Source organism: Arvicanthis niloticus, chromosome 7 (assembly GCF_011762505.2).
Source record: "Arvicanthis niloticus isolate mArvNil1 chromosome 7, mArvNil1.pat.X, whole genome shotgun sequence".
In the NCBI taxonomy this organism is placed as follows: domain Eukaryota; kingdom Metazoa; phylum Chordata; class Mammalia; order Rodentia; family Muridae; genus Arvicanthis; species Arvicanthis niloticus.
The window spans coordinates 54,144,507-54,162,006 of record NC_047664.1 but is presented as its reverse complement, the minus strand read 5'-3'; positions in this window follow the sequence as shown (position 1 = coordinate 54,162,006).

Here is a 17,500-nt window from a genome sequence, read left to right as displayed (position 1 = left end):
AGTTCCTACAACGGGTTTAGGAAAATGGCTAACTTTTTTAAGCTGCCAAATGTGAGATTGTGTGTCTGACTGTACAGTTCCTGGATGCCCCCATGCTCTGCTCTACAGGAGGACCATCATTAGTAGCAACGTGAGGGGAACCACTGCAGAAAGCAGCACAGGAAAGCACTTCACCAAACTGTAGGGATGATACCACTTCTTTCCTAGCTGACATAGCTGAGAATGGAGTCAGAGGATTACTCTAACATTTGAGGATATATGACAGAGGAAAAAAAGTAGTAGAGCTCTTGGTCTGGCTAAAAGATTTCCCCAAAACACTGAATCCATACTTCCCTCAGATACAAAGCTACAAAGGAAGCCAGATTCTGTAATCTTCAGCCAAGCAACCACATGCTACTGAAACACAATGACTCCTTTACCAAAATAGGGAGGTAAAGATGGAAGTTTGAGGGAAGCAGCATCCCAAATCATATCAAATACGAGCCACTAGCTCCTAATTTCCACCAAAGCTATGTGATGCTCTAAGTTTGAATTTGAGCTTTCCACCTTCCATTTTCCCCATATCCAGTCATTCTAGAATTATACTATACTGTGGAGTTATTTTTCTTTCTGTGTGGAACAAGGTCAGATGCATGAATTATAGCTCTGAATCTATAATAAACATTCAAAAGGACAAATGAGTGCCTAAAAAATTAACATAAACTTGGTTGGAAGACTAATGAAATCACAGTAATAATTTGTATAATTTTCGTATTTGAGTTACTTGACAGTGTTTAAACAAACATACCTAGTGTCACCTATTCTTTCTTTCACAGTGAATGTTTTGCTTTCACTATCAAATTCTACTTTGTTGGTTTGGAAATAATCTTAGAAGGGATCATGGAACTACAAGCCAATCATTACATCATATTATCCCCTGGCCGATCACTTCATGGACAGTTAAACAGTTGGAAGAATCAAGAGGCTGTTGACTGGATATTTTCCTTTCCACATTAAACCTGAAAAGGTGATTATGTTAAGTAAACATGTTTAGACAAATGGAAAACTACTTGTCAATCCCGACGTAATCAGAAAGAATAGATTAATAGCCTAGAAAGAACTATGAAATTAGCAATTTCAAATGACACCAGCAGTCTAAATTAAAATTTGTCAGCTAGAAAGGAAAAATCAAAAGTTCACATGCTAGTTACTTTGTGTCAGGATAACAAACATCTAAAGGAAAACATGTCAAGGATGGACTTATTTTGGCTCACACGTTTCAAAGTCACAGACTTTGGTGGGGAGTGTATACTACAGCGACACAGGTGTGTGGCATAGGAAATTGTCCACCACTTGAAAGACAGGAATGAAAGATGTGCTTGTCATAGTAGGCTTCCTTTTTTTACTTTTACCCTGGTTCTGCTACAGTTAGGGTGAGACTTCCCCACTTACTTCAGTATCTTTGAAAACACTCCAGTAAACACACCCAGAGGGATGATCTACTAATATCCTAGGAATCTCTCCATTTAATCAAAGTAACAAGCAACATGAGCCACCACAAATTAGTTTGTTGGGACTGGATGACCCACTGAGCCAGTGGTATTAAAGTGAGGAATTCTGGACTAGAATAGTTGAGAAAATGAAAACGGCTAAGATGTTCTGGAAGCTTCTTCTCATATCACATGAAAGAGGGAGAATTGGATAATACATAGTCTCTGCTGGATGACTCACAGAGAAGTTTAAACCATCTGATTTCTAAAATCCAAAGGCAAATGAGGTCATGAGATTAGTCCTGTTCAGGGTAGTATGACTGTAAATTTTAGATGTAAGTATATAGCTCGGTTTACTCAAGCAAAAATATACCAATGGGGGAGAGGTCTAGAAGAGTGGGTGTTAGGACACAGGTACTATGAAGGTGAAAGTAGGTAAAAGGAGAGACTTAAACTAGGTGAAGGGAGAGAGGGAGAGGAGAGGAGGCTAACAAAGAAGAAACAATATTAGCCTTGTTTGAAAAGGTCATAGTGAAGCATATTTTATGTTTACTTAAAAATGCCCATATTATGTGTGTACAATATCAAAGGGACTCAGCCATTTGTATTCATGTAAATATACATGTATGTACATCAATAATAGTGTAAAAAGATGCAGTTATAGATTGAAGAAGTGGGATGGGCATCGAAAGACTTGGAAGGTAAAGAAGGATGTGTAGAAATGATATGACTACAGTCATGGATGAAATTCTCAAACACACACACACACACACACTCACGGATGGCATAAAATTGGGAGGGAGACACATTGAGGTGATATAAAGGAAAATGAATGAGTAAGTGGGATGAATTTTATTGCATATATTTGCAAAATTCTTAAGAACAGAGATCTCAAATAATAGAAATTGGCAATTCCCAACCAAAAATAAATTTCTAAGGCAGAACTGAATTTGGAACTAAGGTGCTAAGAAAGAACATCATGTATTTCAAGTAATCAGGGAAACATGTATTCACTGCTCAATTTGTAGAAGCAAAATCTTCTTTTGTAAGTTCGAGTCTTATTAGGAAGTTCATGCTAGCTTCAAACTTACTCTCCTGCTTCAGTCTTGTAATTCCTGCAATTACAGACATCAATAAGTATGCCCAGTGAGACAGAACATTAAGAAGTCCCATGAGTGTTGAAAATACCTGGGGAAATATTGAGTTAAATAAGGCTATCCTACCCTTGATGCCTTTTCTGTCCTAGTGCCACTGTTTTCTCACTTTGAACTTCATTTCTCACTTTTGTACCTGAGTTTAGGGGATAGAGTCATGTCTCAGTAGAACAGTGCTTCCTAAACATTTTGTTCTCTAACAGTCTTTGTTTTTGATTTGTTCGTTGGCTTTATTTTGTTACCTTACAACTTAATACTCAGTCTGGACAGAGATTTATGCAGATATCTTTTTAAATCTGGCTTGACTTAGGCCTAATAAAGGGGAGAGTCAACAGGATCAGCAGGTAGAGTATGTTAAGGCTTTGCTTTTCTCTGGTGGGACACATTGGGTAAAGCTCACTTGCTAACCAGTAATAGAACAAATGGCCTTCATAGGAACACAGAGAAAAGAGAAGGCTGTTTCACTGGGATTCGTAACCTTGGTTAGATATTTGCCATGATGTCCTGAATAGGATGTTGTCTTTCCCTGATTATATTAGTTGAGACAATACCAGAGGCTCAATTCTCCACTTGGCACATAGGCCTATCATTCTGTCTAGTTCTACTTGTCAAACAAGTTTGAAACTGTCACCAGCATCCTGACCAATTCACCCTGCCATGTCTTCCTTGGCCCAGACATCTGGAGAGTTGAGGCCCTGCCGTCAAACCTCAAATTTTCATTCTCCCGGAGTCCCTACAATGCATGGCCCTGGTTAAAAGAAAAAGAAAAAGCTCCCAATATTGGAGACACAATCATCCAATCTGTGAACCTTCAATTCCCAGACACTTTTCATTTTCCGCTTCAAAAAGTGATTATGGGTTCTACTGTGGGGTGACCCCTGTGGTCTGAACTGAACTTTTCGACCATGTTATGTGGCTTAACTCCCTCAAGCCTTCCCTGTGCTCCCTCTGACATCAATAAGTGATCTTCATTCTCATTGCCGGTATTCTCTATTGTATTTTTATTCCTTCTGCCTCAGCCCCCATTCCCCTTCTGTATGTACTTCCACTCTTTAACACTCCTTATACATCCTCTATGGCAATATTTTCTCATGGTGGCAGGGCAGAGATAGATGAGCTCTTGCAAAGTTTCAAGACTCACAACTACATTTCAACAACAAAAAAAGTATTGATTGCTAAGCCTTGCCTCTGGTTCCAGTGATAAAGTGATCAAAAAAGATGATTCCCACCCCCAAAGGAGATCACAATCCTATGCAAAACCAGAAAGATGCATAAACATGTATTTCAATGGGAACAAGTCTATAGAAGATGCATCCATCAAAAGTCTAAAAATATCAATGATTGGAAAATACAGCTTGTGTACAAGTGAAAGAAGTGTAGTCTAGCCTTAGTAATTAGGGTTTTTCTTTTCTATATGGTCAAAAAACTTAGACTGAATGGAAGACTGCCAGAGAGTAGGCTGACCTGTTTTATAAGTAAGGAAACAGACTCCAAAAGGTCAGAGTGGAGCTACTGCTGAGAATATATGTTGGCCTGAAAACTTGACAGCAATTGTTAGAGGATCAGAATATTGGTGGATCCATCTAGGACAGTGTGTCCTTTCTCTTCCATGTGAAACTGGGTAGTCTTGATTTCATCATATTGGAAGCATAAGAAAAATATAGCCTCTGAAATTGTCTAGCAGTTGAAGAGCTGTGACACTGCTTCAGTTTGGGTGTTGAATGGTCCCCTCAGGCCCATATATTAAAAGGCTTGGACCCCATGTTATTACTGTGGGCAGAGGGTGGGGCTTTGGAGAGCTGGGATCTAGTGGGGAGTTCTTGGATCATTAGAGTCATGCTTTGGCAGGGGATTGTGACCCTCAGCCATCTCCTTGCTGTCTTTGCTCTCTGGCCATGAGACAATTGATTTTCTTTCAGAATATGTTCTTACCAAAATCTACTGGCTTGGCACAGACAAACAATAGAGCTAACACATAATGGACTGGAAACTTCAAAATTGTGAGCCTTTTTATAAGCTTTCCTTCTTATAAGTAGATCATTTTGGCCAGTTCTCTATAGTAACAAAAGGCTAACATAGGATTGATGTCTCCTATGTGCCTTGACCTTGAAGTAAAAGGCATCATTTTGCCTCAATTTATTGATAAACACAAACTTTATTGTTGCCTGAAATATATGAGAATACAGGATAGATATTGGGTCCAAATTATCTTTGTTATTCCCATCTACTTTGGAGAATATTGGATGTAGAATCAAAGAGTTATTCTCAATATATATGCTGGTAATAAAAGAGCACAAAGTCATGTTAAGGAAATATGGATTGGCTTGGGTGTGGTCATGCACTCTTTTAATCCTTGCATTTAGAAGCCTGAAGCAGGCAGATATCTGTGAGTTCCAGACCAAACAGGATCACATAGTAGACTGTTTCAAAAAGCATAAATAGAACAGAGAAACAAAATAGATTAGCAGGGCAGGAGATTAGATGGATGGGTGGATGAGTGGATGGATAGGTGGGTGGATGGATGAATGGATGGATATATGTGTGTGTGTGTGTGTGTGTGTGTGTGTGTGTGTGTTTGTATGATATATGTATGTATGTGTGAGTGGATGGATTGCTGGATAGGTGGCGGGCTGGCTGGCTGGATAAATGCAATATACCTCCTTGGTTATTAGGATGGTGTGAATGGGTTGTATCCTAGAAGTTGTAGGCATTTGAATATTTGGTCTCCAGTTGGTGGCTACTTTTAAGACAATTAGGAGGCATGGTCCTGCTGGAGGATGTTGTGTCACTGGAGGCAGGTAGGAGGTTTCAACAGCCGCTTACCATTCCCAGGTGTTCCTTTTGCTTTCTATTTGTCTCTGTTGGCTGCTGCTTCAGTCTTCCACCACTTGTTACTTCCCTCCATCATCCCTCTTTCCTCTGACCATAAGACAGAAACACATCCTTTCTTCTCTATGTTGCTTTGGTCAAAATGCCTTATCACAGCAAAAGGAAAGTAGATATACAGTTGTCCTTGCTTGAGTTAGTCTTCGTAGATACTATCCATTTGTTTTCGATCCCTTTTTCTTATGAGTTGACCCCAGTGTTTTCCAGTTATTTTACATGACCATCCTTCCGCAAACAATAGAAATAAATTAAATTATTGCAGCACAACACATCTTTACATTAATCACTTTGTAATTACTACTGTAGAATAAAATGCTTATGATAGTGCATATTGTTGTGGTAGCTGTCTTTGAATGCAGATCAATAGTATATCAGTTTGCTGATTGGTGAAAGTAATATATTATTTCTGTTATTAATAGTATTAATTAATTTCTATTGCCTTAGTCAAACCTTCTGTACCATTTAACAGGAAAGCCTAGTGTTCTTCCTCAGTATGGCTTGGCATAACTTAGCATATCATTGAAAGTGTTGAAAATCAGTACCAAAACCTTATCCCTTTATCAGCTTTTTGCACTTGGAATTTAAATTTGTATCAAGCTTCCTCTGAAACACCTAGAAGACAGTTCTATATGAAAGAAGACCTTGCTTAGTAGCATTTCCTGTTGGTGGAGAAGGATGTCTCTTTGCATATTTTGCATTGCTCAGCGTAGCTAACATGCTGCAAATGACACAAGGAATAGCACCCCTTTCCAGACAGCTGATACTTACAGCATAAAGCTTGTCTTAGCTATAAAGATGAGACAGTGACAGGCTTACATGAAGTATGTTGTTTGGGAGAATGACTCTTCTCAGTATTGTAAGCAGAGACAGATCAGGCTGTTTAGTGGCCAAGGGATCAAGTTCTCTTCTATACTTACTCGGTCAAGTTCACCTTTGAATGCTTTGCAACATTCAAAAATGGGATGAGATGATCCTTGTTTGAAAATTAAGCTCACAGAAGCTAATTTAGGAGTTTCCTCATTCAAATGAATTCCCCTCCATGTTCCTTCCTGTGCTTTGAATTTTCACGAGCATTTCCAATTTTGGATTAAGGCATTAAAGGCTTTCATTAAAAGGAACCAATGTTACTTAGCAGGGGTAAAGCATTTACTCTTTGTCACTAATATCTTACTGTGAGTAATTAAAGTATGTCATCTTCCTTCAGTGAAGCTATAAGAAATAATATTAGCAATGTTGAAAAACTTAAAATTTGTTGCATGCTACAATTTAAAACAGATCTGGGTTTCCCCTTTATTTGTTTTGTTTCACAATTTTAGGAAATGAGGGAGGCAGAAGGGAGGATGCTGTTCTGATTGAACTGAGGGAGACTCTGGGGCTCTGAATTGTCAGGGATGTATAAGGGAACTGGATCACAGGATGACAACAATGATGAAGGAAAATAGGAAGTGGGCACAGCCTCTGGGAGAATCAGCTTTCTTTGGATGAATAGAGGGCATACTAAAGAAACAATACAAGGAGGGTCAAAGGTATCAAGGCAAATTAGGGCACTGAGTATTGCTTCCAACTAACCCAGCCAATGTATCTGCCTGTCCTGGAGGATATGTCAGGCGTTAAGTTAAGGGGTTAAGCTATACTACCAACTCACATACACTTTCACATATTTTTCTTCTATAATCAGACAATATAGGTAACATCTTACAGTAACAGATCAGGGCATTTTAAAAGATTACACACACACACACACACACACACACACACACATCTTTTAAAATGGCAAAATATTTTCCTACTCCTAAGTTCCAGATTTTTTTGGATGCACATGCTACCAGAGTACAAGAAAGAAAATGGAGAAAAGGTCACAGCAGGGCCTTGAAAACAAATTTCCCTTTCCTCACATCTGTCTCAGGCTTGCTCTCTCTGCCCTTTACCTTTCCATTAACTCTATAATCCTACGAAGAACAGGAACAGAATCAAATGCTGTCCAAAGGAAGGATTAGAAAACTTCCTAGCTGGGTACATTTTTCCCATTTTAAAATTTCTAATTTCCCTATTCAGATTTGTTAAAAACGAACATAGAGAATTTCACATTAAAAAAAAAAAAACACTAAGCGTCCTATTTTTTGGAATAAAAACAAGTTATCTTTTTCATTTTCTTGTGTCTTAATAAGCCAGTTATCTCTCATATTGTATAATGTTCATACTACATATTTGTTGCCTATGCCAAGAATTACCAGCAACTACTCTGAGATGAATATATCTTACCAAAGTTTCAGACCAGAATTTTCTCAAACAAGAAGGCATCTAAGGGCTAGAGCAATGGATCACTGGTTAAGAGAAATTAACACATTTTTAGATGACTAAACTTTGGTTCTCAGCATCTATATTAGCTATCTTATTATAGCTAGCTTTCTATAACTCAAGGTTCAAGGAGTCTGACACCCTATTTGGCCTCCTCAGGCACATGTGTGTGTGTGTGTGTGTGTGTGTGTGTGTGTGTGTGTGTGTATGTGTGTGTGTGTGTGTATGTGTGTGTATGAAAGAGTCAGAGAAAGAATAAAGAAAGAAACATTTTTTTAAGAACAAAGCCATCTAGTATGGGGAATGTGTGATGCAATGAGAAACATCACACTTGTCCTTTGACAGTAGCTCTTGCCTTTGCTGTAAACTGCATTTACTCTACTTAATAGAATGGTGGCCATATTTTGGGTGATGTGTGACTTCTACTTAAAAGTACACATTAAAATATAACGATAGTTATGTGATATTTTTCTTTCAGTTTGTTTACATAGTGGATTACTTTAATGGATTTTCATAAATTGAACCATCCCTGCATCCCTGGATAAAGCCTATTTAAGCATGGTGAATTATGTTTTTCATGTATTCTGGTACTTGGTTTGTAAGATTTTTATTGAGTATTTTTGTGCTGATGTTCATAGGCAAAATTGGTCACAAATTCTTTCTTTGTTGAGTCTCTGTGCTGTTTAGCTATCAGGGTGACTTGGCCTGATAGAATGAATTGGGTAGTTGTTGGGGGCCGACTTTTAGCAGAAAGCGGCTATCAGCTTTGCAGCCATCTTGAGCCATATACCCTGACATGAGACTTGTATTACAATAGCCTACAACAGCTGAGCACACTCTGATGACATCTTGCTTTGGATACCCAGGACTTTCCTTGGATATTTGAGATTAAAGGTGTGTGAGATTAAAGGTGTGTGAGATTAAAGGTGTGTGAGATTAAAGGTGTGTGACTTAAGAGTGTGACCTAGAGATCAGATTTAGAGACAAGACCTAAGGGCATGATTAAAGGTGTAACTTAGAGGCATGGCTTAGAAGTGAGACATATAAAAGGCAGAGGCAGACGGCAGAGAGATATACTCTTTAGGGAGACTCTTTAGAGAGTACAGCTAGACTTGGAACTTGGACTAGGAAGAGAGACTGAAGAATAAACGGGATTGAATCACACTCTGTCTGGTCTCCATTCTTCGAGTCCGTCCTCACTCCCTCTCTTGCTGAACCCTGACCCACGGACCTGAGCGGTAGCTTGGGCCAGGAAACAATGGCCACCAAGCATGGAGTGGAGAGGGCCTCAACAGGTAGTGTTACTTCTTTTTCTATTTTTGTGGAATAGTTTGAGGAGTTTTGGTATTAGCTCTTCTTGGAATAGCTCGTAGAATTATGCAGTAAAACTATCTTGCCCTGGGCTTTTTTTCGGGGGTGTGGGGGGGGGTGTTAATGACTGTTTCTACTTCCTTGGGGGTTTATAGGACTGTGTAGATAGTTTCCCTGATTTTAGTAACTGAAGTAAAACTTCAAGATGTAACTAAAGAAGCAGACAATAATAGTATATCCTTACAGTATTTAAGACAGAAAGTAGATGGGCTATGGAAATCCTTCTTCTGTCTTCTTGACTATTCATTGATTTATTAATTCAAGCTTGTTGATTTTACAGCAATCAGGACATATAGACACTCCTCAGGGACTTTTCATAGTATTAAAAGAAAGAATGTATAGTTTATATTGCATTGCCCGGAGCCAGAAGAAAAAGTTAAAAATATGTGAAAACAAAACAAAATGAAATGAAATAACAATGATCAAGAGGCTGCAGTAGCTGATAGAGCTTAGAAGTGATCAACAAGCTTTTAGCTCCCTGTGGAGTGACCTTGGGGAGCTTGCATAATTTCTCCAATACTCAATGTCCTCATCTGTAAAGTGGGGATAATAACATATCACTAACAGGGCACTATCAGAACTAATAAACTCCAAGGAAGTTCTGTGAGATCCCAGGGTGAGTAGGACCATGTGACTGCGAGTGATTAGTGTCCTTATCATTTTGACATTCACCCATATAGCTCATCCATCACATACAGTTTCAGCTGAACTGGACAGAGCCATAGATTCTGCAACTGCATCCAATGGCAGCTTGCCCTGAAGATAAAGCCTGTCCCACACAATCGCTCCCCAGAGCAAGCTTAAGCTGGCTGCAGTATTGATGTAGGTGATCTGCCTGCCACGATGAACAGAGGCAGTTTAACTAGAGCTAATTATGACCAGCTGTGGTTCCCAAGCTAGAAGATTACTTCTGACCATGACGAGTGTGTAAAGCAACTCTCTATGAACAGGATAACCAGGCAGAGCTTTTCACACAATGGCATGGGCAGAATTCTGAAGAATACCAAAACCACCTTCATTTCAGAAGACTTAGATTAACACTTCTCTAGAGAGGAGGGGAATCCCAGAGGACTGTTGCCCTTGCAGATTGCTCTGTTGGAGACTTGTCATTTATTTATATGGGTTGTTGTCACTACTATGACACAAAGGCAATACTTTTGTTACAAGAATAGACGAGATGAAAAATATTGACACATGAGACAAGTAATGTGTGCCCTGGTTGTCCTAAGAGCTTTGGATCTAAGAAGGGGCAAAAGGCATGTAAATATAAGTAAAAGTAGGAGCAGTTATGAGCTGCGGGTGTTGGAACTATGAACACAGTGTGATATAACTGACAGATGTCATGAAGGTGACATAAGATAAAACACATAGTGCATGTTTGTCTAAAGTAGTACATGTCTACTGTCATGATAACCACTTTAATAGATGTCACCATCTCTTGGAATTACATACATTGATAACTTTCAACTGGTTGAACCTGCTTCAACCTTCACTCAATGATATTCATTCAACACACACCAGCTTACTGAGAACAAATTATACTTTCTTTTATATCATTTAAAACTCTCTTTATTGCATTTAGTGCCAAGTTCAGACTCTTACTATTGTTTCCCAGGTTCTGTTCATCTTTAATCTTATTCTCTAACTATGCCTGTTCATTAAGTTTGAGCCATGTTAGTTGTCTTGGGACTTTTTAAATGCCAAGCTCTACCAGACCCAGGGCTTTAGTAAATGTGTTTCGTCCCTGCCTGCATTATATTACTATTTATACCCTAATCTTTATCATCTTTCAGTGTAAAAGTAAATCTTCTCTTTCACTTTCCAATGTCCTAGTCTTATTGTACTCCTTCATTGATGGGCTTTTCTAGAATCTGTAAGCATTCATTCACTCATTCAGTCATTCACTTATTCCTTAGTTTACATGTTAACTGTTTTTTCCTACAGAAGATAACGTCCTATACAGAAAGAATTTGCCCTCACGCCTGGCACTTAGGATAGCATAGACAAGTGTAAAATTCCCTAATGTTGCTTGTTGAGTAACAACTGCTTTTATTTGATTTCTTACTCGAAGTCACAAATTACACTGTGTGTGTACAGATCACACATTCCATGAACAAGCTGGAGAAGTTGAAGTTAGCTGCAGTTGTTAGACAGCTGAAGTGAGGCTTAGAGACTCAGATTTGTGCAGAAGGTCAGAGAAAGGATTTAGTGCATTGTAACTTGAGTTTTCTTCTCTGCCTTCAAAGCCAGTCTCTTCCCACTGTCTCTTGAGTTGAGTGGCTGGGTGAGCATTGTAGATGAAGGGGTTGATCATAAATCGTCTCTTGAAAGTAGTGAAGATGGATGGGCTTGGAGGCATTTTGAGCATTTTGCAATCTAAGAACTAGCCCCAAGTTGCTCACCACTTTGTCAAGGGCCCAGAACTTTGTGAGAAATTTCTATGCAATCAGGGGTATATAGGTATACAAACTAGTTATACTAATAAATAAACTGTTTACTCATACTAAATCACGAATCAATTTCTTAATTCTTTAGTGTGCATATAATCTCACATTTATTAAATATGAAGTAAATTTGCATACTAATGAGATGAATGCATTGGTGTCTTTTTACATAAAGAATTCAATGTTGGCTGAATATTTGATGCTGCAGAATATACAGAATATTCAGTGTTTTTAAGAATTAACTAATATTTTGATTTGATAACTGTCAGTGCTGAGAACACAGCTTCACATAAATACACATTGAAAAAAAGGCAGAAATGTATGTAGTGCCATTTCAGAAATTGTTGAAAATTTGGTCCCAATCCCAAGCCAAAATTTATTTAATGATTTTGAATGAAAATCAAGTCAGTAACTCAAACAGAAAATTTTAAAACCAACATTCTAACAAAATACAACTCGAAATACAGGAGTTAAGTTCTTGCATGCTGAGCAATGATATTTGGGAAAGATTAGAGATCTTAGCTTTCTGTAATTATACCAGAACCTTGTTTTTCTGTAATTATGCAGAATCTTTGTGTATATGCAAAGACACTGCAGTTTCTAAAATACAGTCATTACTGATGGGGGCCAAGGTATTTCCAGAGTCTGGTGGGAGGTGTGTCTATTGCCAAGTGCATATACGGTATTGTTAAGAACCAACTTCTGGGAAGTGCCACAATACAAACACTTTCAGAAACATCTTTGGTTCATATTCTATTAGATTCCCGATTGAGTTTTGGTCATTGGAAGTCAGAAGCCATTTACTGTTGACAAATAGTTTGTGAATCCTTCGTTCTGTTTGTCTACTCTAGGTGAGATTGTGATCTACAGTTTAGGGACCTTGGCTCTTAGTAAAGAGCTTGAGGGAAAACATGAACTCAAGCCGCCTCTTCAGTTCATCTTAGAACAATGTCTCACTTTTTTTCAAAGCATTATTTGTCTGTGGCACTTCTGCTTTTAGCTTTTGATGGCTGTTTCCTGGAGGGAGTGTAGAAAGCACTCATTTCTACTTGATTTCAGTTAAGAACCCTGACCATGTTACAGTATAACTGCCTAAAGAGAGAAAAAAAAATCTGCTTAATTAAAGTGTAGAGAGATTGCAACTTTTCCTGAACTTTGGCATTATACATGTGATATTTGTGTGTGGTTTGAAGTGCTTCATAATTAACACAAACGAACATGATCAGTTTTCCTAAATGAGACAGGCTTCCAGGAGCAGTGCAGCACTTTGTCAGTCAGTCCTTTAAATAACTTATGTGCATGTGAATACAGACCTCTAGAATCACGTGGATACCATCCCCAAAAGACTTTTATCGTTTCTTCTAAGATTGTTTTGGTAGTTGGTCCGAAGTCACCCAAAAGCTAGAAAAAAATGCAAAGATAAAGGCATAGATATCTCTAAACTACCATATCTTAACTGGAGTAATCAAAACAACCTCAAAGACACATGGTGATGGGGTTACAAGCATGGTGGTCACAGCTGTGGGCTGCTACAAAAGGAAGCTAAGTCTAGACCAAAGGAGGAACAGGAAAATATCATCCTGAGGGAGGTAACGCAGACCCAAAAGGACACACATGGTATGTCCTCACTTGTAAGTAGATACTCACAGGGAAATAGGAGGAGATAATCTCAGAGAAGAAGAGGAGAGAGAAATGGGAGAAAATCTACATGAGGTGGTACTTAGAGGAGATCAGAGAGGGGCTGATACTGAGATATAAAGTGAATATATAAATATTATTTTTAAAAAGGAGTTACTTAAAATGAAATGTGCTTAAATACAACAAACAGGTCTCCAGGGTATGCTCAGTAACTTGAGAGATAGGCTGGGCTTCGAAAGTTGCAGTTAGTTTCAGTGGGCTGTGCTAGACTAGTGGTGGAGACAGAGGGATGATTCTTCATCATTGCAAAGTGTTTTTTCTTAGTCTCTAAAGTACTTTTCCTGTACCCTTTGATGGGAGGTAGTACTTTTAAGTATGAGGAAAAAAGAGAGGTTCAAGCAACAGGATGAAGTCCAAATGGATCCAGGATGTCTGAGATACTTGATTGGTTTTTATTTAGCAATTCAGTGTTCCCTCCACCACACCGTGGGATCTTTGGAAAACAATATTTGTAGCATAATGCATAATCTTCCAAGGGCCAGAGGTGTGCAACTAGGAGCTTTGTTTTGTTTTCCTTTTTGCTGACTTTATGAGATGGTCCTCTTTCTTCAAATTTTAATGTGCTGTGTCAGGAGAAAATATATAATGAGTGCTCTGGATTTTCTGTCTTTTGAGCTGATTCTGTAGGATGTGTCACATGCCTCTTCCTTAGAGAGAGTAATTAATGGGGTGTATTGTTGTTTCCATCTGATATCATCTCAGGAAGAATTTTGTTTTGGGCACACAGTGTGGGAGTGAGAAAGGCAGAGGAGGGGCATTGCTAAATTTCTGCATCAGTATTGAATACATTTTCTAATAGGATGAATAGCAAAATAATAATTAAGGAGGAAATGCCCCTTGATCTTCATAGAGAGATTTTCTTATTAAGCTTGAGTAATAATTCTTTCAACAAGATCCCTGCCCCTTGATATTTGACAGATAGATTCTGGGTGGGGTAGGTGTGACAGACACCGACAAAGCACTGAACCTTCAGTATCAAGCCAGTGACTGCTCTTTCAGCTGGCTCAGTGATCAGTTCAACCATGCCACACAGGGCTTCTCAGGAATTATTACTTTCCTCTCAGGAAAACATTATATTTGGTTACAGAGTTGAGAAAGACACGCAAATAGAGAGGAGAAGGTGTATTTCACTTTATTATCCTTTTGTGTAATAGCAGTAAAAATTTTGTAGGGAGGATTGCATACAGTAAAACAATCATTTGTCAAAGGGTAATCTTACTGAACCGATGTCTGCTTTTAAAAGAGCCCTTGTGTGTCATAGAGTACACAGTGTTCATACGGAGTTGGACTCCAGGGTTAGATACCTTTGTTTCCTCAATTACTAGAGTTTTCTCAAGTCTCCAAGGAATGAGGATTAAACATTTATTGTCAGGAAGCGCCAGGTTGCACTTTGTCCCTTGCTTTGACGTACTCATTAGCCTGAACTCGGTTTTCAATATTAGAATCCATAAAAGCTCACAGACAAAACAGCAAAAAGAAAAGAAGTAAAAGAAAGCAGTGTGGCACCCAACTGACAATAAAAGAGTTGAAAGTAGAGGAGGAGGGGTGGGGAGGAGAAGGAGAAGGAGAAGAAGGAGAAAGAAGAAAAGAAACAGCAGAAGCAACAGTATCAGCAGGAGCAGCAACAGCAATAACTGGGATATATGCACTGCCTTTGAAAAGACGACTTGGTTATCATTATAGTTTGTCTGTTATAAGCACTGTGTCCTCTTGGTGAGTGATGACAGGAATTGTGTCAGGTATTAGTTACTCTGCTTGCTTATTTACTAGTTGATACTAAAAGTAAATCAGAATTACTATCTTTTAATGTATGTGTTTGTATTTTATGTGTATGTCCATGAAGGCCTGAGGTCAATTTTGGCTATTTTTTTCATTCTTCTCTCATATATTACATCTGGAGCATGGTTCCCACTCCTTTTTCACTTCCCAGTCCCTCCTCACACCCCTCCTCTTTCCAAGATCCACTCCACCTTTTCCCTTCAGAAAAGGGCAGGCCTCCCAGGGATATCAACTAAACAGTTGCATTATTAAGTTACAATAAGAACTAGGCACATTCCTTCAGATTAAGGCTGAATGATGCCTAAAGACCAGCACCTAAAATTTCACCCTTGCTATGTGCAGTTTTGGGGACTCTCAGTCTTGAGGGAGCACCCACTATTTTCTTTCTGAGACAAAGTCTCTCACTGGCCTGAAGTTTACCAGGCCAACTGAGCACCAATCCCCTGTGATCTTCCTCTTGCCTTCTCTCTACCTTACACGTACATATGGAAGCTCTGAGCATTTTTAACATGGCTTCTGAGGATTAAATTCAAGTTTTCATTTTTTGTGTCAAACATTTTCCTAGTGATCTATATCTCAACTCTCATATACAATCAATATTGTTAAGCCTTGGTCGTCAGTGGAGAACTAGCATGACTCCTGTGGCAGATGAGGAGAATGAAAGAAATTCCCAGAAGTCCCTAAAGACAGGGTGGCAGGGATGGAATACCTCAGATAAGCACTCACTGTGAATCTGAAGAGGAAGGTAAAGGCAATGTGGATGACATGGTCCTTCAAAAATCAAGATTGGGAGAGCAGTGTAAGCCACACAAAATATCAGTAGTTTATACGTAGTCTTGAAGATACAGATTGTCAGCTTCAGCTTTGATACATTAAGTAATTGAATATTGTTGTTCACAGTCCTCACAAGAGGCATTCAGGCAAGTGGGTAACATTTCATTCTGTACTTTTCAGAGGAAGATAAATCTGCAAAGACACAAGTCAAAGATGAAGGCATAGGCATATTTAGTTTCTAGCCAAATGCCAACCAACCTCTCCTTCTCATGTACAGTATGTTCTTACAATGTTTATATGTAGTAAGAGGAACAACCATACTCACTCCACACAAGGGATAAATATTCATGACCCAGTTCTTTTCCAAAAACCCACCTCCCAAGACTTTTGGGGTTCAGGATTTCAACAAGGATAATTTTTAAAGTGTTCAACACCCTTAGCCAGCAGGGAAATGAAAATTAAAACTGTCTTGTAATTCTACCTTACCCATTAGAATGGCTATCATCGAGAGGGCAAAGGATAACTAATGATGCTTGCTCAGTATGTGGAGAGAGGGAAGGAACCCTGATTCACTTGGTGGACTGTAAATGGCTACAACAGCTATGGAAATCAGTATATAAGCTTCTTAAAAAGCTAAATGTACAACTTCCATATGGCCACACTATACTACTGGGAAGATACACATAATTCTTTATGTCTTATACATCAGTGTTCATTTCTGCTCTACCCACGATGGCAAGAGTATGGGTCCTAAATGTCCATCAACTGAAGAACTGATAGTGAAATTATGGTATCGATACACATTGGAATTTTATTCTATCATGAACAAAAATGAAACTATGAGCTATTGAGGAGAATAGATTAAACGACAAAATATTAAATGGCATAACTGTATAGAAAGACATATATTGTATGCTCTCAGATGCAGATACTAGCTTCTTTTATATATGGCAATTTATGTGTGCGTGAGTGTTACAGAGGGCCCAGAAAAAGGAAAATCAGATTCTTTAAGGCTCTGAAGAGGTGAGAAGTGTAGTAAAACATATGATACAAGAGAGGAAAGGGAAATATTCAGTGTTATAATGTTTGAGGGGCAGAAAAAATGGAGAAGAGTAGATTTGGGGTGAAGGTCATTAAAACAAACAGCATAGAAAAATCCATCTAGAAATCTCATACATGGCAAATTAACTTTTAGAAAACCCTGTTTTTAACTAGGTTTGAATGGAGGTACCCTTTATGCCAGGATAAAGATACCCCTCCCAACACCCACATGTTATTAAATGAAAATTCCAGTGCCAGAGATGTGATACCTCCCTATGAGCCATTGGCCCGGAAGGACTTTGTGTCCCCAAATAATATATACAGTTGCTACCTGCTATATATTGCCCACTAGATCCAGGTGGTAGGAGCCTATTGCTGAGGCCACTACCTGCCTTGGTCATAGGCTATAAAGAAATCAAGCTAGAAGTGAGTTAGAAGCTGTCTTCCTGCTGGCTAACATAGTTCTAGCAGTTTTCATATAGGTGGCTGGGTAAGACCTGGCATCACCAATTTTACTCAGTTGTGAACTCTATGAACAACAATACTGATAGTCCTAGTGTTGGGGACACAGAGGTTTTTGCACTCA